Source organism: Globicephala melas, chromosome 1, assembly GCF_963455315.2.
Source record: "Globicephala melas chromosome 1, mGloMel1.2, whole genome shotgun sequence".
In the NCBI taxonomy this organism is placed as follows: domain Eukaryota; kingdom Metazoa; phylum Chordata; class Mammalia; order Artiodactyla; family Delphinidae; genus Globicephala; species Globicephala melas.
This window is the reverse complement of record NC_083314.1, coordinates 143,370,145-143,394,278: the sequence shown is the minus strand read 5'-3', so window position 1 is coordinate 143,394,278 and position 24,134 is coordinate 143,370,145. Positions and strand designations below refer to the sequence as shown.

General features: G+C 44.8%; 1 pseudogene; it reads right to left on the bottom strand.

Annotated features, from left to right (window-relative positions):
- Positions 1-2,941: 2,941 nt before the first annotated feature.
- On the bottom strand, positions 2,942-23,670 carry LOC115860498 (solute carrier family 25 member 3 pseudogene; annotated as a pseudogene).
- Positions 23,671-24,134: the final 464 nt, after the last annotated feature.

The window sequence follows — 24,134 nt, the reverse complement described above, 5'->3', positions numbered from 1 at the left end:
AATTAGGTCACTGTTTTTCCTGCCTAACAGTCATATTAAGATTTGGGGTGGGCTGTAGTTTCTTTTTTTTTTTTTCTCCAAAATTTAAAAGCACTTCAGCATCTTATATATTACAGCAAAATCCAGTTCACATCACTGTTAATAAAACTGTGATTTAACAGAAACTTTTTTTCTTTTTCTTGGTACACGGCCTCTCACTGTTGTGGCCTCTCCCATTGCGGAGCACAGGCTCCAGACGCGCAGGCTCAGCGGCCATGGCTCACGGGCCGAGCTGCTCCACGAAATGTTGGATCTTCCCGGACCGGGGCACGAACCCGTGTCCCCTGCATCGGCAGGCGGACTCTCAACCACTGTGCCACCAGGGAAGCCCCAACAGAGAGCTTTTAATAACTGCTCAACCAGACATTTTGCAATTAAAAATAAAACTGTGCAGTAAAGAGAAATGCAATTCACAATAAACTAAGTTGTTCCCTCTCCCTGCCCTCCACCCGCCAGGGCTCCACAATATTGCTTCCCAATTTCAAACCATTTGCTAGCATTAGGCTGATTAGTACTTCTCTGTTCTCCAAATAATTGGACAATTTCATATTTTTAGCTCTGGATTGAGTCCCCAACAGATAGTCTCATATCCATTCAGTCCGTAACAACCAGCTCTATCAAGAAAATAGGAAGATGGTGGTAGCCACCCCTGCCAGCCTGTCAAAGACAATAACCTCACTGCCTACATAGTCACTGAATGTGGCTCTTTACTTAATGTAATCCTGAATTTTTATCTCATCACTGTCTAAGATGAAAGCTGAGAGTGTAAGAACTACATTGTATTAGTCTGTTAAGGCTGCCATAACAAAATACCATAGACTGGGTGGCTGGGTGGCTTAAACTACAGATGCTTCTTATTTTCTCACAGTTTTGTAGGCTATGAGTTTGAGATCATTGTGCTAGGATGTCAGTTTCTGGAGAGGCCTCTCTTTCTGACTTGTAGACAGCCACTTTCTCATTGTGCCCTCACATGGCAGAGAGAGAGGAAGTGTCTCTGGTGTCTCTGGAAGTATCTCTGGTGTCTCTTCTTATAAGGGCACGAATCCCTTCATGAGGGATCCACCCTCATGACCTCATCTAAACCTAAATACCTCCCAAAGGCCCCATCTCCAAATACCATCACACTGTGGGATAGAGCTTCAACATATGAATTTAGGAGGGGAAACAATTCAGTCCATATACCCAGATACTAAAACAGCTGACTGGTTATATGCATAGTGCTCATGTGTAAATTTGCACTTGGAATCATATTAGTGAGAGTAGTTTTTTCTCTTGCATGTCTCTCATCAAAAATGTTTTTTCCTCCAAGCAATTTCCCTTTTGGTATGCTGGTGAGGATAATTGAAAAGGAATGAGCTATGTTTGAATCCCATTAGTTAAAAGCAAATTGAAGGGTTAATTGGTGTTCACAGGTCTGGAACTGCTCTTTTTAGCTGCAGAAACTCTGAACTACTCCCAGTAGGAGACCCCAGGCATCTCTGATAATTTCCCCCTGATTATTGCTGTAATAATTCCTCACTCCTCCAACCTTTCTATAATTTATGGGTGAAATAGCCCTTAAAGAAGTAAAAAAATTAGGCAAATGCTTTTGATCATAAGTGCAGATAATACACATCCCACAGACTCTCTTTTGTGAGGGTTTTCTATACATATTGACACAGCTAATCTTTGCTTCTACAGCATGTACATAAATACTAACTAAGATGACTGGCATACAGTACTGTTGTGTGTCTTTTAAGAAAACCTCCAACCGAATCCAATATTTCCCATGTGGCACCTGATACACTGTGGGCGTGTGGTATTTATAGAGCAGTAATAATGATATTTGAAAACGCTGTAATGTCTGAAGGCTTTATTTCCCTGCAAATGTCATCTAGAAGGCTGTGTTTTGCAGACATCAGCTTCTGCCAGCCCTTCACAGGGACTGCTGGAATGCTGAGCTTTGCTGGGGTTCACAAATGGCCATTTTGAGCATCTCTGCCTCTGAACCCCTCTGAAGGCAAGTCACCTTCTCATGTGGGTGGGAAATATTTGTAGGTAAGGACTTGCCACCTGACTTGGCCTTCCAATGCTGGTCTTTTGCCCTTCAATAGAATTAAGTTTTGAATGCATGTCCCCTTAAAAACCTCAATAAAGCCTCAGGCTACACATGGTAATTCATAAAACTGTCGAATCAAAGAATCTTAGAATCAGCTGATCTGTGAGCTGAGAGTGAATCTAGTTACCAATTTAATCAAATCTTCCCCCCTTTTTTTAAGCCATGGAGGACATTATTGGTTCGGTGACAGAGGTAGAACTGGGATCTTTTAGTTCCTATCCCTGTGCTCACTCCATCACCCCCTGGTATGTTTCTATAGCTAATGCAATAATACATCAGCCTTACTGCATTTAATTTTACAGTATTTACCAAAAAAGCCACTGGGTTAATATCTCTCACTTTAAAGTATCTACTATGTGCAGGGCCTTACTCATCAACTCCACTCTACACATGAGATAACTGAGGCTCAGAGAGTTTAAGTGTCTTGCCCAAAGTCCCAAAACTAGTAAGTCATTGAGTCAGTATTTGAAGCTAGATGACCCTGCAGCCCTGCTCTTGTCACCAGAGTTGAAGAGGAGTAGGAGATGAAGTTGGAGATAGGGTCCTTTCACATGAGCAGGGCACATCATTCTGTCTGCCCAAGCCAGAGGCATGGGCGTTGGATCTTCACATCCTAGCCTGAGCGCCATTGCAAGTTAGCCACTGACTGCCCATCTGTTAGGCTCAGGGGACCCAAAGGTGAAGGGGCATGGCCCTGTCTTGGAACAACACTCTAGTTGTCTGGGAGACATGTGTAGACAGACAGCAACAGCGCCTTAAGATCCAGGCTAGAAAGAAGGACAGTTAGGAGCTGTGACCTTAACCCTAGAGGCTGAGGTTGGCCCCAGAGATAGCAATGCAGGAGCTGGGTCTGGAAGGATGGTGAGGAGTCAGCCAGTTGAAGAAGGAGGCTGGTGGGGGGAGGTAGGCCTGCCAGGCAGGGAACCTGCAGGAGGAGGGACCCAGGAAGTCAGAGGGGTAGAAAGGGAAGACGTAGGCTAGAGTGGTTGGCGGAGACCAGATCACAGGGGGTCATGATGTATTACCAAAGCCAGGAGTAGATTCCCCCCAGGGGGCTAGGGGAGCCCTGAAGATCATGGATGGGGGAAGGAGATCTGACTTGCAGAGATAACCCATTCAGAGAAGAGGGAGAACTAGAGGAGGGGGTGAGGCTGGGGGCAGGGTGCCCGGGAGGCTAGTGTAGGAACCAAGACCAAAGGTGACCGTGACCTGAACCAGCGTGATAGAGAAGGTAGCCCATCAAGACCTGTTCAGAAGAGAGAATGGATAGCCTGTGGGAAGGGACACCCGGGGAGTTGCTGGTGGTACCAGCAGTTTAGCCCTGGAACACCGAGGTTGAAATTTCCCAGGGAGAGCTGGAGCCAGGGGACAGGGCTGTGGACAGAAGGCTCAGGAGAGGAGTGAGGGGTTGAACTGGAAGCTGGGTGGAGTGGGGAGAATGACAGTTCTGAACATCCAGAAGTGCTGAGAAGCCAGCAGTGCTCAGTCACCCGGGTAGGCACGGACGAGGGAGACTCTTGGACTGTCCCTGGGTCTGGTTTGCCAGGAGGGTGCGGGGAAGGACTGGGGCACAGGTGTGCGGCTGGAGTCTGGGCCTGGTGAGGATGGAGCGTGGGGCCAGGACACATTCACAGACTATAAAATTTCCAGGATCAGAAGGAAGCCACAGACGAGGCTCATGTCATTAACTTCTCCAGACAGTAACTGTTGGTGCCAGGATGACCCGCGTTCAACCTTAGGGGGCTCCACAGTTAATAGGGGCCAGACCCCAAAACAGCTGCTTTAAGCACAGCGTTTGCTGCCTCTCTTCCTTCCTGCAAGAGGCTGGCTGTGTTGCTGGATCAGCAGGAGGAGCTCATCCAAGCAAGTGTCTCCCTGGGCGGCCACACTTCAGGACACGCACGCCCAGGACCGAGTGGAGGACAGCAGGAGTGCTGGACCAGGAGCGCAGGGATATCACCCACACCTCTGCCACTGCCCTTGTTACTCTGCCCATGACCCAGGTGAGCACCAAGGTCCCTTCAGGCTCTTTGAAGCCATTAATGCCAACTATGAAAGGAGAACACACCAAAGGAGAGAAAGTTTAAGAGAAGTGGTCATAGGGCAGATTGCAAGCTATCTCACAGGGCAAGTGAAGCTCACCCACGATGGAGTTTAGGTCCAAGTGCCAGGGCTTGGTTGGGAGTTTAAATACTGTTGGAGAGCTCAGGGAAAGGAGAATTCCCCGTGCACTCGGGAGGAGGGGAGGCCTCTCTCCCTAATGGCCATCTCTGTTTCTGTTCTCAGGGCAGTGTCTCAAATGTGTCACACTGGCCACCTTTTTAAAGATCTTAACAATAGACAAGTCCAGTAAATAGGACACCTGGAGTGTGCCAGGTGCCATGCTAGGTGCTGTACATGTGCACTTCTCAGCTTCAAAACCACCTCTGGAAGTGAGTACTATTATCCCCACTTTTCCTATGAGGAAATCGAGGCTTGGATGGGTTAGGAAACCCGCCCGGGTGGCTGTGCTGGAATCTGAACGCACAGCTGCTGACCCCAGGTCTATCTGCCCACAGGGAGGCCCAGGGACCTTCAGTCTGTCCAGGCAGAAAAAAGGATCACTGCTATTGGTCCACAGAGTTTTCCGTGGACAACACGAGATGTTTAATTCACCCCGGCGGTCCAGGTAGGTACCCCCAAGGAATTTGCAATGTGAACAGCAACCTTAGAGAAGTTTTAGGAAGACTGATTTTATGGGGTTTAGACCCCTGGGAGAGGCAAGCCCCCTAAACAACCAGCGGCAGGGCCAGACTTGCAGCTGCTGAGAAACTGTTACCCTCTCACAGGAACACGACCCGGGAGCAGCTCCGTTGTGACAGCGTCTCTGTGGTCTGAGCACCACACATCTGCCTGCTGCTCCGCTGCTGACAACAGGATGTGACAGACCAGCCCGAGGGCGTGTGAGCGGTGGGGTCTGGGAGGAGAGCAGCGTGTGCTGTGAGGGCTCCTCTTCTCCTCCTGAGGCCCCCAGCGCCAGGTGTGGACTGTGCGGGCATCGCTCACTCCTAACGCAGCCTGGCAGGTGCTCTGCCGAGGGGAGGCAGGATGAGGCTCTGGTTGCAGCCCTGACTCATCTTTGTGGCAGGAGATTGATGAGCTGTTGGAGGGGGACTGCACGCGCTCTAGTTCACCGCCTTCAGGAAAGGATCAAGCTGGTGGAAACGAATTCAGTCATTCCGATTTAGGGAAACGCGTCTTGAGGCCTTTCCCTTCCTTTTTGGGTCACTCCTGGAGTCCTACATCTTCAATTGCTTTTTATTCAAAACAACTTTATTTCTAAAGCATTGGCCCATTGTCATTTGAGAAACTTTATTCAGAGTGGAGTTGAAGGAGCTGGTCGGGTACCTTCTAACCACAACTTGGGCCTGCAAAGACATGGTGTACTGTGCCCCACTGTATTGATACTTTGCTTTTAGAAGGATGGCTTTAATGTTCAGACACTATCTGACTGCCGTGCCCACTACAATTATGGATAATTATGATGTCTTGCTGAGAAATCACAGTGGAATATGGGCTCTGCAGAAGAAGACAAACTGACACACACGTTCTTGCGTGGTAGCTTCAGAATCTAAACAGTCGTATTTAGATTTCAGTCGTGGCGTGAAACGTGACAAATTCTCTCATGCTGTGTGTGTGTGTGTGTGTGTGTGTTTGGGGGTGGGGGGGTGTCACTAAAAGTACTTCTAAAGAAAAAACCCTTTCCCAACAGTGCAAGTGGAGGTAATCAGTAATCTAAAAGGAAGTAAGAAATGAGGAAATAAAGGACTAAAATTTTAGGGTATTTTTAAGACTGAAAAGGAGGCTTTGTTTGTAACATACTCACAAAGAGAATGTCAATCTTTCAATAAAGGCTGCAATTACCAGAGTGACAGTCCTCTGGTTCTCATTCCTTAATACAGCAAATATTGATCACGTGCCACCATGTACAAGATTCCAAGCGTGCCAATTTTGAAAAATAATAGAAATCCCTAAATGTCAGATTCTATTGCTATACATGTTACAATCACTCATTGATAAGACACATTTTTTTTTAAATTAGGACTATTAGATTTGTAAAGGTTAATATGCTTTTTTACTCAGTGACTCAGATCCTGGAACAGACCCTCATAAGGACAAACCGTTTTTAAAATATAGTGGAAGAATTCATCACGTAGAATTAATCCTGGCATTCGATGTCCTAGTGCATTTCCAGAGTGGGCCACACACTCTTTCGAACCAGCGTTAAATAAGAGAGGGGTCCTGCATAAACAGATGGGGGCGAGAGCCTGGATAGACAAGGTGGATGAGGGAGCAGGTGGGCCTGGAAACAGAGCAAAACACAGGAAGGAGAGCAGGTTAGAGGAGCAAACTGGGTCAGCCAGCTCATATGAGAGAGGCTCATCTCAGGTGAGGTTTACACGTAGCTTTCCAGAGCCTCTGCGGACAGTGACTGACTTCTGTCCAAACCCCACGGTGAGGCCTGACTCACAGTTCCGTGGCTTCCTAGCTGCGTGTTAACTCAGTTTTCCAGGTCTCAGTTTCTCATCTGTAAAATGGAGCCCTTTCCTATGGACCTGTTGTAAGGACTCAATGAGTTCATCCATGTAGACCAGGGGTCCCCAACGACCCGGGCCACGGACCGCGACCATTTGGCGCCTGTTAGGAACCGGGCCGCACAGCAGGAGGTGGGCAGAGGGCAAGCGAGCAAAGCTTCATCTGTCGCTCCCCATCGCTCGCGTTACGGCCTGAACCACCATCGCTCGCCTTACAGCTTGAACAAACCCCACGCCCAAACCGGCCGTGGAAAAATGGTCTTCCACGAAACCAGTCCCTGGTGCCAAAAAGGCTGGGGACCGCTGATCCAAAGGGCCTGACACAGTGTTCAGAAAGTGTTAGCCATTATTATTCAGAGGACTGAGTGGATATTTCATTGTTTGACCATCCAACCTCCAAATCTCTTCCTTTTGTGTGGGTCCTGGTGGCAGGCAGGGCTTACCCTGCACAAAGAAGGCGGAAGCTGGGCCTGGGGGTTAGCCAAATGCATGCCCCTTCCTGGAATCCTAGTCCTGAGGGAGCCAGACAAAGGTTCTGACCATGCTTAGAGATGACCTGCAGAGCTGGTGGCCTTGAGGAAGAGGTAGCTGGGCTGTGTGATGGGGCAGCCAGACTTTGCCTGTGGGGAGTTGGCATGACCCCGGCTGCCTAGCCTGCCTAGCTCCTGCCTACTATTCTTCCAATAAATCCCTTTTCTGCTGAGTTAGCCAGAGGTCGTCCTGTGATTCACAACCAAGAACTCTATGAGGAGCCATGCTCACCGGGGTTGTCAAACAACACGGCCCCTACAGACGGGGGGAGGGAACACTGCCCTCTGCAATCCCCTCAGACTGTGGAAAGAAGCCAGCCCCCAAATCCACCAAAGAACCCAGGATGACCTCAGAGTTGCCCAGCAAGACCCCAGGGCAGAAATCCCACATAGGGAGATCTTGGCAGACTGCTCTGAAGGGTCGAAGCATCATGGCAGAACCCTTAGGAGGGCAAGAGTGGCATGAACCACACACTGTACCTCTGCACTTGGAAATGGCAGGGGGCTGGGAGGCTGGGGTGTAGGGGAGATGAACAAACATTTACTCAGGACCTAAACCGTGGCTTTTGGGTCTCTAATCCTTTATTACTGTGTTCCTGCCAACTGCTTCTTTGCAGGGAACATCAGAGTTTTCTGCAAGTGGGGCAAGGGTGTGTTTATCAGCTTGTTGCAAATTACATGGTAAACACCATCCCCCTGGTTGAGGCACTTACTGAGTCCCTTTGTTAGATTAATAAGATTACAACAATCTGGGCAGACTTTCAAGTGTTTATTTTCAAAACCTCATTTCAGAGGGTGGTAGTGACACAGTACCAGGCCTTTCTGAATTCTGCATGTTTCTGCTCTAAGCATTTATTTCTCCACATACGGGGCAGGAAAGGTCATTAATCCTCAACCTCCGACAATTTATAGTCAGTGCCCTATAGCCCATTTTCTGATCATGAACTTAATGCTTATTTTAACACCTCCATGGTGTCACCCTTGTCCCACAGACTTTAAAGGGCAGACAGTCCCTCAGTTTGTAACTATATATACATTGCAGCAAAATTGACTCAAAGCAAAATTCTGTAGCACAAACCCTATTTTCCCGTTGACTCATATTATTACATGATGGATGTTGCAGTTCCTTGGCAAAAACACGCCATCTCCACCCTCAGGGCCATGAGGGAGAGTTCTGGGGGACCTGGGGGCACAGCTGGCATGGTGGCTGGGGCAGCTTTTCTTGCTGCACTGGGGAACGTCCCATCACGACTTACTGTGCAGCTCTGGGCCCTGTGTGCTGCAGGGACTGCGGGGGGGATAGGGATGACTGAAAACCATGCCTGCCTTCACCGCAGTTCCCCGACACCCTAAGTGGTCTCACACTCCCGGCCCAGGTTGACCCAGTTCCCTCAGCCTGCCACACGCTTCCCCACCTCGTAACATCCATCCAGACCCAAGCACAGGGCTGCTCTTCTGTAACTCATCCCTGAGCTCTCAGCCTTCCCACATTCCGTAGTCATATTGGTCCCTGGGTTCCCCACCTGGTTTTAGATGTGACTGCCTTCCTGTCTGATTCTCTCATAAGGCCTGTACTCTTTGCGGGCATTTCAAATTCATCTTTATATCCTCCATGGTGAGCTTACAATGTACCAAATATTGGGAATTTACTTATTGTTAAATGAGTAAATGGATGAATGAATTAAAAGATGAATGAGTACATAAATGGAGACACAAATAGTAGACAAAAATGCACTAGTAGGAGATAAAAACAGTAATTAGCTTTATCTAAGGGCTTTTCAGTTTACAGAAATTTCATACTCATCAGCTTATATGATCGTCGTGGCAAATTAAAAAGGTAGTTACGGGACTTCCCTGGTGGTCCAGAGGTTAAGATTCCACGCTCCCAATGCAGGGGGCCAGGGGTCGATCCCTGGTCAGGGAACTAGATCCCAAGTGCCGCAACTAAGACCCAGTGCAGCCAAATAAATAAATATTTTAAAAAAGAAAAAAAAAAGGTAGTTACAATTGTTTGAATTTCACAAAGAAGTTAAATTATAACAATAATAATAGCTCTAATGTCTGAGGACTGACTGTGTGTCAGTCACTCCAACAGCGTGCTCTGTTAATCCTAGAACCACTGTGCAAGGTAAACCATCATCTTTTACAGTTGGAGAAACTGAGTCTCAGAAACTTGTCTAAAGCCAGAGCCAGGATTGGAACCCACATCTTGGGACTCCAAAACCTGTTTAGTCTCTGAAACAATATTGGCAGACAGAGGATGGAGCCAATTCCAGCCAGCCAAAGTGTCCCTGAGCTAACTCTTGAAGGACTAGAGTGAAGATCAGTGAGGAATGGACAGCCCCGTCAGTGGGACTGACACGGGCAAAGGAAGGGAGGTAGAAGCAGGCAGGCCGGGCTTGGAGCCTGGGACCTGAGAGACAGTGCGAGGTGTGGGCAGTGGCGTGAGGAGGGACCATGTCATAACAGGCCTCAGATGCTCTGGGGTCAGGTGCTTGGGCTTCATTTTCTGCCCAGTGGAACAGACGTGGGTGGGATGAATACTGCAGGGCCTTTGAAGTATTCTTCTATGTTAAGGAAGGAAGAAGCTAGAGGCAACAAGACCAGCCTATGGCAATAATTTGGACAAGCCATAAAGTAACCTTGCACACGTAGTGAAGTAGAAATAAAAGGGGGAAACAGATCTATGAGACGTTGAGAATATTTTCCATACCTCTCTCCTTCCCTGTTCATAAGCCAAAGAAATTTGTCTGATGAAAATCTTCCCCATCTTTTTTTTTTTTTTTTTTTTTTGCGGTACATGGGCCTGTCACTGCTGTGGCCTCTCCCGTTATGGAGCACAGGCTACGGACGCGCAGGCTCAGCGGCCATGGCTCACAGGCCCAGCCGCTCCGCGGCATGTGGGATCTTCCCGGACCGGGGCACGCATCTGTGGCCCCTGCATCGGCAGGCGGACTCTCAACCACTGCGCCACCAGGGAAGCCCTTCCCCATCTTTTGCTGATTCAGGCCTCTGTGCTTCACACTTACTATTCCCTCTACCTCAAGTGCTCTTTCTTCTCCACACTCCCACCGACCTGGAGAACACCTATTCATCCTTCAAAATCTCGTTCAGATGTAACTCTTCCAAAAAATGTTTCCTTAGTACAAGACTGATGGAGTTAATGATCCCATTTTGTGCCACCTTTATACTTTGTACATAGTTCTGTTGGGGAATCAACGCCAATGTCGGTTTGTTCACACATATCTATCTTCCCTGACAGACAGTGAACTCAATGGTTGGGACTATTTTCATCTTTGTGTTCCTGTGCCTGGGGCAATGCCTGACAGACGCTAGGCACGATGTTGAGTGAATGAATGCACACACGCATGCCTGAATGTATGAATGAATAAATGAGTGAGTGAAGACATTATCTCCTCTCTCTTTTCCAGCCATTCGGATGTCCAGCAGAAGTAAGCTACACTTGTCTTTCTCTCTCTGATGAGGTACTTTGCTTTGAAAAATGCCTTTAATTTAGACTTTGTTTTTGTAAAATTAATGAGTGTCTCATTTGGCAAGTTTGAAACATTCAGACCAAGCAAAAAATGGTTGGGGGAAGGGAAAGGAAAGAAGAGGAGAGAGGGGAAAGTTGGTGGGACCACTGGCCTGCAGTTGCAGCTTTCCCTGAGTATGATCAGGAAAAACAAAACACCCAGCCCTGGGCTTGTCTGTTAACAAGTGACCTCAGACAAAGGCTTTGCTTCACCCACTTCCATTAGCTCACAAGAGGAGCCAAAAGGAAAAGACTTTGAAAATGGTGAGAAACACCATAAAAGAGACATATTATTATTCTGCCTGGATGATAAAATACGGCCTTGTGAATGAAGTGCTGGATTCCCATGCTCACCCAAAGAAAAAGATGGTTTTAATGTTAAATGTATTCCTTTCACTTACTAAGACATCCATTAATTAGGGAGAAAACATTCTCCAAAATATAAACTTAAATCTGTTAATAAGCACAAATCTTCACAGAAAAGTAGGAAGTACATGGAGACGAGCAGCCTAACCTCTGACGGAAGCCACCTGTGGCTTCAGAACAAGCGTTTTTACCGACGGGAGGTGGCACGCTGTTGCGAAATGCTAAATTAAATCCCGCTAAACAGTATTATGCCTTCAAACCGTAGTTACAGGCTTCAATAAACACACTTTTATCACAAGAACACACAATCTAAAGCCAAAATAATTCGGTTTAATGTGCCAAAAATATGCTCGCCCCATGGATTGTTAGAAAGAGCAGTAGGGAAAGAAATCTAAACTTTGCAGCTAATTCATTTGATGGCAGCCAACATCTCCTATCTCCCTTGGCAAGAGGGCCATTTTCTACGTTGTATTTTGCACACAGAAATCTGCATAGAGTGATTTGCATACCAAAAACACACTTGTGAAAGAAACTGTTTGCCTAGGGGCCGGGGAGACATGGGGTTGCCGTAGGCGTCTATACTCACAACAGACTAGGCTACTTGCTTTTCATTTCCCTGTGCACTGCATTTCCCACAAAGGGTTATGTACTTTATGATGCATTAAAAATTAAAGCAAATAAATCCTGTATATAACCAAGAACAACCACAACAACAATACAACGCAACACAGGCTAAATCTTTCCATGCTAACTGCCTTCCTTTACTAAGGGACTGGTAAAATAAGAAGTGCTGTAATATACTGAGCTTTTATTTTATACCATGTGTTTTACATGATTTATTGCTAATTCTCACAATCAGTCTTCAAGGTAGGTGCTGTGGTTCCCCATTTTCCATATGAGGAAACTATGACTTGGGGAGGTAAGATAACCTGTCAAAGCCATGAAAAGCCAGTGGTGAAGCCAGGCTTGGAAGCCTGGTCTGATTGCTCCACCCTTTCCTGCCACCCCGCCCTCCACTGTCTCTTTTTCTCCAGTTTTGCCAAGACCATTGTTCCATTTCCGAGGGCCGAGTCTGGGGGTCTGAGGTGGTGGGGACTCATGCAGAGAAAGGTGTACCACTCAGTTTCCTGCCATTGTTTCTGACTGGAGCCTGGAAGCAGGACAGCCAGTCTCAAGGCTCAGTGAAGGTGGCCAAAAGCTAGCTCAGTGACAGACACGGGGTGAATGGGCAATGGCCTGTGATTCAGAGGATGTGTTGGGGGAGAGAGACAGATTGGTGGCTGCACAAAGAAGGTACATGGTAGTTGAGATGCAATGGAACCCTCCCTCTCGGTGCCCATGCGCTATCACCGATTCAGGGCCAGTCCAGCTGTATTCTTGGAAACACAAATGGTTTTGTGTGTGCTTAATTATAATGCTACTTACAGAGAATTTATCAGCAGCAAATTGGATGCTTGGTGTATTTCTTTTTTTTTTTCACATCTTTATTGGAGTATAATTGCTTCACAGTGGTGTGTTAGTTTCTGCTTTATAACAAAGTGAATCAGCTATACATATACATATATCCCCATATCACCTCCCTCTTGCGTCTTCCCACTAGCTATTTTACCTTTGGTAGTGTATATGTGTCCATGCCACTCTCTCACTTCATCTCAGCTTACCCTTCCCCCCACCCCGTGTCCTCAAGTCCATTCTCTACATCTGCATCTTTATTTCTGTCCTGCCCCTAGGTTCTTCATAACTTTTTTTTTTTTTTTGGCTTGGTGTATTTCTTAAGGAAAAAAAACTGGTAGTGGCTCTTTGAAATTTGTTCATCTGATGAATCCTTTGCGTTTTTCTGGTACGCAGCATTTGAAAGAAATTGCCCATTTCTGGAAAGTCAGTGGGGAGAAAAGTGCAGAAAGAAAAGACTGAGGGTGACTACAAAAAAGGTTTACAAACATTTGCTTTCTTTTAAGATGTTTCTTTGTGTGTTTCTTCTCACCTGGTTTCTCTTTTATAGAGCACGATAGCAAACTTTAGATCTAATCATATCTCATTATCCATGGACCGCCATTGTCCAGATTCCTGGTTTTGAGACTTCATTATGGATTAGTCGCTGTTAGAAAGGAGTTTTTCTGACACTTTCAGTAATAAATCCCTTGTGATATGATCTATAGTAGCTCTGTCTCAGAGCAATTTCCAAGCTAAAGGAAGTAATGTGACAACAAGACTGTTCTGGGGGCAGGCAAATCTGGTTTGAATCCTGGTTTGGTCACTATGGTTTACTTTACTTTGAGCCTCAGTTGCCTCCTTTGCGAAAAAAGGAAAAGAATATAAGGGCAAACCCTGGTTGCCTACCCAACAGCCATTTACCTCCTCTTCCTTGCTAACGACAACGACAACAGAAAATCTTGGATTTGCTCAGGACTCCATGTGCCTAATCCCCGCAGATGTGTCACATTGATCTAAGTCCTCCATTCTTGTTGTCAATGATTAGTTTATAGGGGCTACAGGAAAGCATGTGACCTAATTCTGGCCTATGAGGCCAAAGGGGAAGTCAGCCAGAAGCTTGTGAGAAAGATTTTTCTCTCTGATAAGAGAGACACGGTGAAGAGAAAGCCCATCTGCCTTTGCCTTCCTTGCTTCCTGATCTGGATGCTGTTGCGGAGATGTGATGTTTGCTATGGTGGCAGCCATCTCTTGAACACAAGGGGAAACATCACGGACACACTACAGACGGCAGAGAAGAAGGACCGAGAGCGCCTAGGTCCCTGGGGACAACACTGATCTACTGAACCAACCTTGGTCCGCCTGTCTCCAGATTTCTTGTTAAAAATCAATGTCTTTATGGTTTAACCTGTTGTGTAATAGATTTTGTGTTGTTTGCAGCCAAACAAACAAAAAAAATCCTAACTTATACAAGTAACAAACTCACAAAATTTTTGTAAATAAATGATACACTGTATGTAAAGTTCTTAGCACAATGCTTGGTACGGTAAATGGTTGCTATAAATATTAGCGACAGCATTTATCAGATATAGGTAACGATCTAAAAAAGCAAAAGTTTCAAAATACAACACAGATGAATAAGATGGATGATAACTGATTTAGTGCAACCAAAAAGCTTTATATTCTTGGTAAGGGTCGGGGGAGACATTAAGGTATGAGAAAATGATTACAGTGACAAATCCTCACATCCGGCAGTAGGATGTAACTACAGCCAGAATTCGAGCACTACTGGAGATGAAGGGACCGTGGTTCTTTGCCAGGTTTCCATCCATCCTCTTAAAAACAGACAATCACCCTGTCAGCAGCTCTGATTCCTGTCTGAAGCCTGACAATTATGTGTATTTGTGACAATTACGTGAATTAACCAGCCTTGCAAAGGGGCAGAGTTCTTTCAACTCACAGAATCTCTTTCCAGAATACCAATTTTTACTAGTACTTTCTGAAAACATGTTTTATGTCTTTATGGCAGGAAAGATAGAAATACTGATATACATATATTAAAAATATAATAATTTAGAAATATCATTTCCTTAGAAATAGCCTACCATTTTGGAGCACTGTGGTAACTCACAGGACTACCTATAGTTTAGGCATGAAATCACCAATTTTTGAAACAACCTACTAGAACACAAAGTAAAAATACAGTAAAATAACATGCGAAAGTACCTAGCTAACAGAGGTAATATCATACAGTAGGTACTCAATAAATAACCTTAGAGTAAACCAGATATTTTCCTTCTCTCTATGTTTTAGGAGAGGCAAATGACAAGATTTCAAACTAACACTGAGGATTAAACACACGCACATGCATGCTCACATCCATGTCCCTTTATGTCTAGAGTCTGTGTACATCCATCCACAAAAGCCCTACGCCTGCTCTAGCTATTCAACAAGCATTGATTTTCATAGCTGATGGCCCATGAGGCTTTACAAAGCTTTGTGCAGAAGCTTTACAAAAAATTATTTGCAAAATAATCCCTAAATTATTAATCATATTCAGTACATTATAAAAGAGAAATTAATCAAGGATTATAAACAAAAGGGGATTTTAAACCACCAATTCCTGAATGTTTCTGGTTAACTGAGGTTTTCTTGGACACTATACACACACCTGCTTTTCTCAGAATCCATCTGTTCCCCTTTCTTCCTTACAATAGAGGGCAAAATTGTTGGTGCTCAACACCTTACATTGTGAGATGATTCTCCAAAATTAATCATCTCTGCGTCCCTAGAAACCAAGAGATTTTTCATTCCCTAGAGGCAATTTCCAGCCTTCACAACATGGTGGATTTTTTCCTACTCATTTATATGGAATTTAACACGTCACAGCAGTTTACATTTGGAGCTGTAGTCTTCACTTGATTGAGGAAGATAGAGGTAAGGGCTGTCCTTTAAGGAAGAAATAGATATTTAAGGTGCATTTTATAGTCTCATGATATTTTTATAACAGCTTTATTGAGATATAATTCACATACCATGAAATCCACCCTTTTAAAGTGTGTAACTCAACAGCTTTTACTATACTCACAAAATAGCGCAGCCATCACCACTAATTCCACAACACTTGCATCGCTCCAAAAAGAAATCCCGTACCCATTATCAGTCACTCTCATTCCTCCCTTCCATCCCTCAACTCCCACTCCAGCCCCTGGCAACCACTAATCTACTTTCTATGGGTTTGCCTAATCTGGACATTTCATATGAATGGAATCATACAACGTGTGGCTGTGTCTAGCTTCTTAACATAATGATTTCAAGGTTCACCCATGTTGTAGCACGTATTTTCTTCCTTCGCTTCTTTTTATGGCAAATGGTACTTTATTCTCTTTTTATGGTGCCAATATTTCATTGTATGGATATACAACATTTTTATCCATTCATCAGTTGATGGACATTTGGGTTGTTTCCACTTTGGGGCTATTATGCATAAAGCATCACATGAGAGCTTTTTTTATGGAGATGAGATTCATTTAACACACAACCATTTAAAAGTATACAATTAAGTGGCATTTAATTTTTCACAATGTCCAACCACCACTTTTCTCCACTTTCAAAACTCTTTTATCACCCAGGGGAAAATACTTCATATCCATTAAACAAGTACTTTCCATTCCCTTCACCCCGGCCCCAGGTAATCACTAATCTGCTTTCTGTTTCTATGGACTTGCCTATTTTGACATATTATATAAAAGGAATCATACAATATGTGACCTTTGGTGTCTGGCTTCTTTCTTATCCAAGTTGTAGCATGTATCAGTACTTCGTTCCTTTTTATGGTTGAGTAATGTTCCATTGCCTGCATATATCATAATCTGTTTATCTCTTCAACCACTGATGGACATCTGGGTTGTTTCCACCTTTTGGCTTCTCATGGTATTTTAACATTTCACTTGTCATCACCCTAGTCCAGGGTACCATTCTCTCACCTGGATTGCAGCAAGAACATTTTTTTTTAATTAATTAATTTATTTTTGGCTGTGTTGGGTCTTTGTTGCTGTGCATGGGCTTTCTCTAGTTGTTGCGAGTGGGCGCTACTTTTCCTTGCGGTGCACGGGCTTCTTATTGCTGTGGCTTCTCTTGCTGCGGAGCGCAGGCTCTAGGCATGTGGGCTTCAGTAGTTGTGGCACGCAGGCTCAGTAGTTGTGGCTCGTGGGCTCTAGAGCGTAGGCTCAGTAGTTGAGGTGCACAGGCTTAGTTGCTCCGCGGCATGTGGGATCTTCCCGAACCAGGGCTTGAACCCACGTCCCCTGCACTGGCAGGCGGACTCCTAACCACTGGGCCACCAGGGAAGTCCCCAGCAAGAACATTTTAACTAACCTCTCTCCCTCTGCTCCATTTCTCTCCAGACAGCAAATTGAAGGTCATTGCATGCTCATAGTCCTTCGGGGGTTTTCCAATGGCTCTAAGAACACTCTAAGTTCGAATCTTCAACAAGAACTACAGAGCTTGCAGGGAATGTCTTCCTGTCTACTTTTCCTATTTCACTTCACATCACGCTGTCTGCAACTGAAGGGCTCCAGCCAAAGTGAAGTCTTAGTTTCTCAAAACCATCAGTCCTTCTCTTTCTTCAGGGGAAATGCACATACTGTGCTGTGTATCTTCTCTTTGCTGGTCTACCTCCTACTTATCCTCTAGGTATCACCTCAAATGCCACTTAGATGTACAATCTTACAACACCCTACACTTCTTTGCAGCATTTGCACAATTGTAAATTTTTTTCCACTAGACTTTAAGCTCCACAAGGGCAAAGACCGTGTGTTGTGCTCCTCATGAGAACTCTTCTGCCTAGAACAATGGTTGGCACATGGTAGATGTTGATCAACAGTGTTATAGACTGGGGTATGGGCAGAATTAGCAAATTGCCTCTAAAATTTTGGATACTCTATAACTGAAGGTCTCAAAATATGCTAACTAAAATGGACACACATACAAACAAATCTTAGTTATAATTACATCGTTAGCATCCTCTCTACTCACTGACCCATCCAAATAATAGCATTCAGGAAAACAAGACAAAGCTTTATAAATAATACCAAAATTTAAATTTCCTTTCAAATCGTTCTTTGCTCATGATTTAAAAAATAATTGATCTTTAAGACCACATAAAACAAGCATACTTTAATTGAATGGTTGCCTATCAAAATGTGATCTTCAGAAAATTATTCTTGCCTTTGAAAGGATCTAAAGAAAAACTTTCTAAAGACACACTTGTACAGCAAGGAAAAATCCTCAGAACATTAATACTTTGATTCTCTCCAGTCTGCATCAGTGTGGTTTAACATGTAAATATGGCCTTTGTTTTTCATGATTTTACCTATTCTCTTTATTCACTTCTCAAAAGACAGATCAATGGACGAGATTACAGCTCCCTATCATGAAATTAATCTCAAATACTTGAAAAAGCTACTTTTAATCACCACCTGGGGGAAAAGATAAATAGCCCAAGCTAGTTTTTTTAGCTGTAGGAACTAAAGCTTAGAGGAAAAAATTAGAGAATGTGATAGGGTAAAGCCTCTTGTTGAAACTGCAGTACCACAAATTTTTTAAAAATTAAAATCACTGTTTTTATGACCATCAGTCCCTTCAAGTTAGGGATGAGGCACTGACCTCGTGCCGGAAATAATTTAAATATTAAATTAAATGTATTTAAGTAGTTTGCAGTTTGATCACTTCTAAGTTATTACACAATAGGTTTTTCACAATTGAGACACATTACAAACTTCCCATTAGTGCAAAATTAGTAAAGTTTTATAGTATATACAAATAGAAGATTTGAAAAATATAGTTTTTGAGGTATTAGAAAAAGCAATTTATGAAAAGTATAGTCATTGGTTATGTCAAGGTGCTGAGCTAGAGTGATGAAGAAAATGTGGACTCTGATTCAGACTGTATCAATTATTAGCTTTATGAGCAAGTTACCTAGCTTCTGAGTCTGTTTCTTTACATATAAAATGGACTACTTCAAAGATTGAGATTGCATGAAAACGAATATAAAATGTCTAACAATACCAGACATAATCTATGGCTTTTCTAATTCTAACAGATATGCACGATTTCACAGAGTGGTAATTACAGACAAGGTAAAATACTGAATAGAAGTTTAAATTGTTCCAAAGGAATACTAACTAGAAAAAAACACCTCATGACTCTGAACTCACATTATCTTTCTTAAATTATGTTTTATTCTTTATTGTTAGCTACCATGGTCCCTATTTATTCAGACATTTGTAAACTACCATGAACAAAAAAAGGCAAATAGAAATCTAGGGACTGGGACTTCCCTGGTGGCTCACTGGTTAAGAATCTGCCTGCCAATGCAGGGGACATGGGTTCGAGCCCTGGTCCGGGAAGATCCCACATGCCGCGGAGCAGCTAAGCCCATGTGCCACAACTACTGAGCCTGCATGCCACCTACTGAAGCCCGCGCGCCTAGAGCCGGTGCTCCACAACAAGGGCAGCAAGAGAAGCCACCGCAATGAGAAGCCTGAGCACCACAACAAAGGGTAGCCCGCACTCGCCACAACTAGAGAAAGCCCGTGCGTAGCAATGAAGACCCAACACAGCCAAAAGTAAATAAATAAATTAATTTAAAAAAAAAAAGAAATCTAGGGACTGAATATGAAAACTGCTGACCCAAACTAAGTAAACCCATCCTCTCAACCATGTCCATAACAGTAAGAATCATGCCAAACAGTTCTCCTTAGATTATACTTGTCTAAACATACTCATTGTATATTACAGAAATTATCTGGTGTTGTCAACAGAACAATCATGAAATACCACAGACCAGAATACTCGGTCTCCCACTTTCTTAAAACTCCATAGATTTTGTAGCAATTCCTTAAATTACATTACATTAGAAAGCAATTTACTTAATAAATTATTGACCAACGAAACTTCCTACAAACATTTTACACTAGTCAAAAATATATGTTCTAAAACTTTGCAAAAATGAAACTGCACAATTTATTTCCTCAAAATTTATCATTCTCCTTCCTTGAGAACTTTTCTTTTCCACAAACCTGGACACTAACTTCCTAGGGAAAGTGAAAGTGTCTTAAAAATACATAATGACCTGTCTCCTGCATCCTCCCTAACAAAATAGGAGCGCTAAATATAAATTTCATTGCATCTCATTCACCAGTTCTGACTTTTTTCCTCCAAGCTCTTTATTATCCAGTCAAGACGTTCAAACATACTTAGACACTTTTTTTCTGTTAACCACTAAACGGTTTACTATTACATAGTTAAAACATTAACATATCCTAAGTTTGTGGGTTTTTTTTTTTTTTTTTTGCTGTAAGCGGGCCTCTCACTGTCGTGGCCTTTCCCGTTGCGGAGCACAGGTTCCGGACGTGCAGGCTTAGTGGTCATGGCTCACGGGCCCAGCTGCTCCGTGGCACGTGGGATGCTCCCGGACCGGGGCACGAACCCGCGTCCCCTACATCGGCAGGCAGACTCTCAACCACTGCGCCACCAGGGAAGCCCAAGTTTGTGGTTTTTAATACAAGTTGTTAGGGCAATTGTGTAACATTTTGGTAAATCATATCAAATATAATATTGAAGTTTATTTCTTATTCACATTCTACAAACATCTCTAATTCACAGAATTTCACTAATTTTATAGTTTCCCCAGTCAGAGATGTGAAGGCTACAGAAAACTGAAAACGTGCCTTATAACTTCAATAAATTTTATGAACCTCAACCACTGTAAAGATCAATGAAATATCTACCACATTAAATGAATGACATTTGTTGCATTAAAAGTGAGATTTTTTTCCTTTCAAAATTACAAAAACCATTCTTTAATATTTAACCAAAATTTGTTGGAATTTGTAGGTGTGTGTGTGTGTGTGTGTGTGTGTGTGTGTGTGTGTGTTTAAATGTCAGGGTGGTATGATTTTCTTTGCATGTATGGCTGTTGAAAGCTGAGTTGTACAAAAGAAATCTTTAGAGAACAGAGACTTTTCTTTACATATTCCCAGAGCCTGCCCTTCATCTCGTTTTGGTTTTCCACATTGATCCAATTGTAGCACTTCCTGGAGCGAGCTAGGTTCTAATCAGCAACATGAGGAAGAGAATAGGACAAAGCCAAATGAGAAAATGCAGATTTCATGTCATGCTCTTTGAAAACAGTGAATGCTTTCTGAGCTATCAGGCAATGTAAGTCACAATTTAACGTTTAATAATTTTTACCTGTAATGGACATGAGCAGGAAATACGGAATGGGTCCTTTGTCTATTCAATAGGTGCACGATTTCTACTGAGATGAGCACCATGTAGCAGAATTTTACTTTGCTCTCTGTCCCACATAGTTGTGCTGACCTTAAAACCTCATTAGTAGGCTATTCAGGAGTGATGCTTGGATAATCTCCACCGAATGGTGAATCAAAGAAGATGCAATCTAGAGGCACGAAATCACCTAACGTTACTTCCTGTTAAGAATTTTTTCCTTATGATTGTGGAAAAGCTATTGAGTTAAAGCAACCATGCCGACTCCCCAAAGATAATGGTTCAAACCACCAAAAGAAACGGTTGCAATTCTATTGGACTGCAAGAAAGAAGGAATCAATCGCTTAAAGAAAAGTCGGTCTGCACGTTAAGTCACCTCTCCACAAACGTTAACATCCTACACACTAGTGTTGTTTGAATGCAATCCCACACCGAATCGAAATACTGGCCAACAGTGGCCACAGGAGTCGTCCAATCCACGCCTACTTCGCTTCTTTAGGGATTCGGGTGTTTGAGGGACCGGAGGGCGAGGCAGCTTGAAACAGACCTTGACCGAGTCACAGATGAACCACTGCAGCGCGGTCAGGGTGCCGATCATGATGATCCGGGCGAACAGGCCCTTCAACGCGGCCCCGAAGCCCAGGTTGCGAAGAACCTCAAACGCCGTGCTGCTGCCTTTCTCCTTGTTCAGAACAGACATGACGGAATCGGCCGGGTGGGACACGACGGCGCAGAAGACGCCAGCTATGTAGCCGGCCGCGAAGGTCATGGCCAGCTGCTCAGCTCTGGTGTACTGGCTCTGCGGCTTGGGCACCACGTACTTGGAGAGCGCCTCGACGGTGTGCTCGAAGCAGGCGAACTTCATCATGGTGTAGGGGATCTGCCGCATCCAGCGCGGCGCCACCCCTTTGTAGAAGGCCCACCGGCCCTCCTCACCGTACATCCTGGGGGCCGCGGCCTGAGGCGGCCAGGTACAGGCTGCTTCTCCACTCGTGGCCCTTCTCCTGGCCCAGGAGCTGCGCGTAGCGGATCTATACGGAAGACCTCGTATGGGCCGAACTTGAAGAGGCCCTGCAGGGAGTAGCTCAGGAAGGTCGGGGCCCAGCCTCGGGCCAGGCCGCGCAGCCCGTCGTTCCGCACCGTCACGCCGAAGCCGCTCAGGATGCCCTTGTACTCGCCGGGGTCCACCTGCATGCGGCACTTTACCAGGTCCAGGGGCACAATGGCCGTGTGCGTCAGCCCGCAGCTCAGCATCCCGCCCAGGCCGCACAGCTGCAGGTACTTCGTGGAGCTGTACTCATAGCTGGGTTCCTCCACAGCCGCCGCCCAGGACCTGCCCTGGAGTCGGCCCGCGCTTCTCACCTGCAGGGTTCGGTAAATGCCAGCGTCACACGTGGCCGAGCTCGGTCTACTCACACACTCCCCTCAGCCGGAGCTCCTTCCTCCCTCAGGGGCCCCGGTGCATTGCGCATGCATCTGAGTTTACCCCCGAGATCCCGCCAACCCAAAGGTCAGGGTGAGGGACAGGCCGGCCGGCGCCCACAGGGCTTCAGTCGTGCTCTACCTAAACCCGTAACAACCTCTACCATCGGCTGGGCTGCTTTGGGGTTGCAATCCCACTCCTGAAATTTTAAGTAGGGGCATCGCCCCGCCCCTCACCTCCAGGACCGCTCTTCGCCCCGCCCTCATGCCTTCAGGCGAATGGGCTTCTGATAACGGCAGGAATCCCGCCCTTCAGCCCTTCTTAGCCAATGGTCAGTGGTCCCTAGGTCTCACTTTCGCTGGTGGGTAAGGCTTTCCGTGCCCAGAGTGGCTTCTGTCCGGCTCAGCCGCTTAGTCTAATACAAAGATGCTAAAAAAGTAAATCAACAAGTACAAACATGAGTAAACACATGAATAGGCAAGTAAATAGATAAGGAGGTGAGTGAGAGGGCGAAGAGTCGCCATGCACCGTTGCCTTCCTGAAAGGCTTTTCTGGAGTCCTCACTCAACTGCCCGCTTATGGTAATGGTCATCTCCATGGCCACAGAGTGTTCTATGGAGGGAATGGGCAGAGAGAACCAGGAACCTGGTGTTGGAGGCCCAGTCCCTCAGCTTCCGGCCTTACCTAACATTCTTTTGCAGATGGGAAGGATATCTCCCTCCAACACCCACACTCCACTCTTGTTTCCCTCCAAGAGTTGTGAAGGTTTAGGAAGCATGGAAGTTCTCACTAAATTGAGAGAGGGTGCTGATTATTTTCATTCATTAGGTATTTTTTTCATTGACTACTGAATCCCTGCCATGATTCTGGAGTTTACGAAAGTCAGAAATCCTCTCTCCTCTTAGGGAGCTTGCAGTCTCATTGGCCTGGAAAATGAGAACTAAATGACTCCACGTGTAAATAAGTAGCATATATTCATTCATTCACTCACTGTGTGCTGGCCCCTATGCAGGATTAGGGGTTTAGCAAAGAGCCAGACATATTTTTGCTTACGTCTAAACAAGGAGATTAAAAATTGGTATTGTGTGATAAGTATTATGACAGGAGTTTGAATAAAGTTCTGGATGAACAATGAGGGGCAACTAATTCTGCCTGATGAATTTAAGAAGACTTCTCAGAGGTCTTGAAGGATGAGTAGGAGTCAGTTATATAAAGAAAAATGGAAAGATAATTCCAGGTTAGGGGAAACATGAGTGCATGACCCACTGAGGAGAGGTGAGTAATTTGGCATGGTGGAAACCAGCAAGGGTTGAGTCTGAAAAAAATAGAATTGGATCAAATTAGGGAACGCCTTAATACCTGTTCAGGACTTTGACTTTTATCATGTAGGGAGGCCAGTGTTTCTCAGAAGTGTGATCCATAAACCACCTCCATCAGAATCATCTGGAGAATTTTATTTAAAATCCCTGATCACACCCTAGACCCTCGGAATGAGAATCTGAGAGTAGGACTATGCAATTTTAATAAGCTCCCTTGGGTGGATGCTTCATGAAACTTCACTAAAGTTTGAAAGCCACAGAATGTGGATGATGGGAGGTCAAGAATTTTTTAAGGTTCTCTGATTAGTAATTCAACACATATCCTGGATGTGTATACAACTCTGAAAATTCATCAAGCTGTACTTTGAAGATTAGTGCTCATTACACACTTTATACATGTTATATCATAATTATTTTTTAAAAAATTGGCCCACAAACTAGGGATGATGGCCAGAGGGAAAGCAGAGGCAGATACAAGACTTCTCAATCAACAAGTCTTACTGAGCTCGTTTCCTTATTGTAGCATTTTT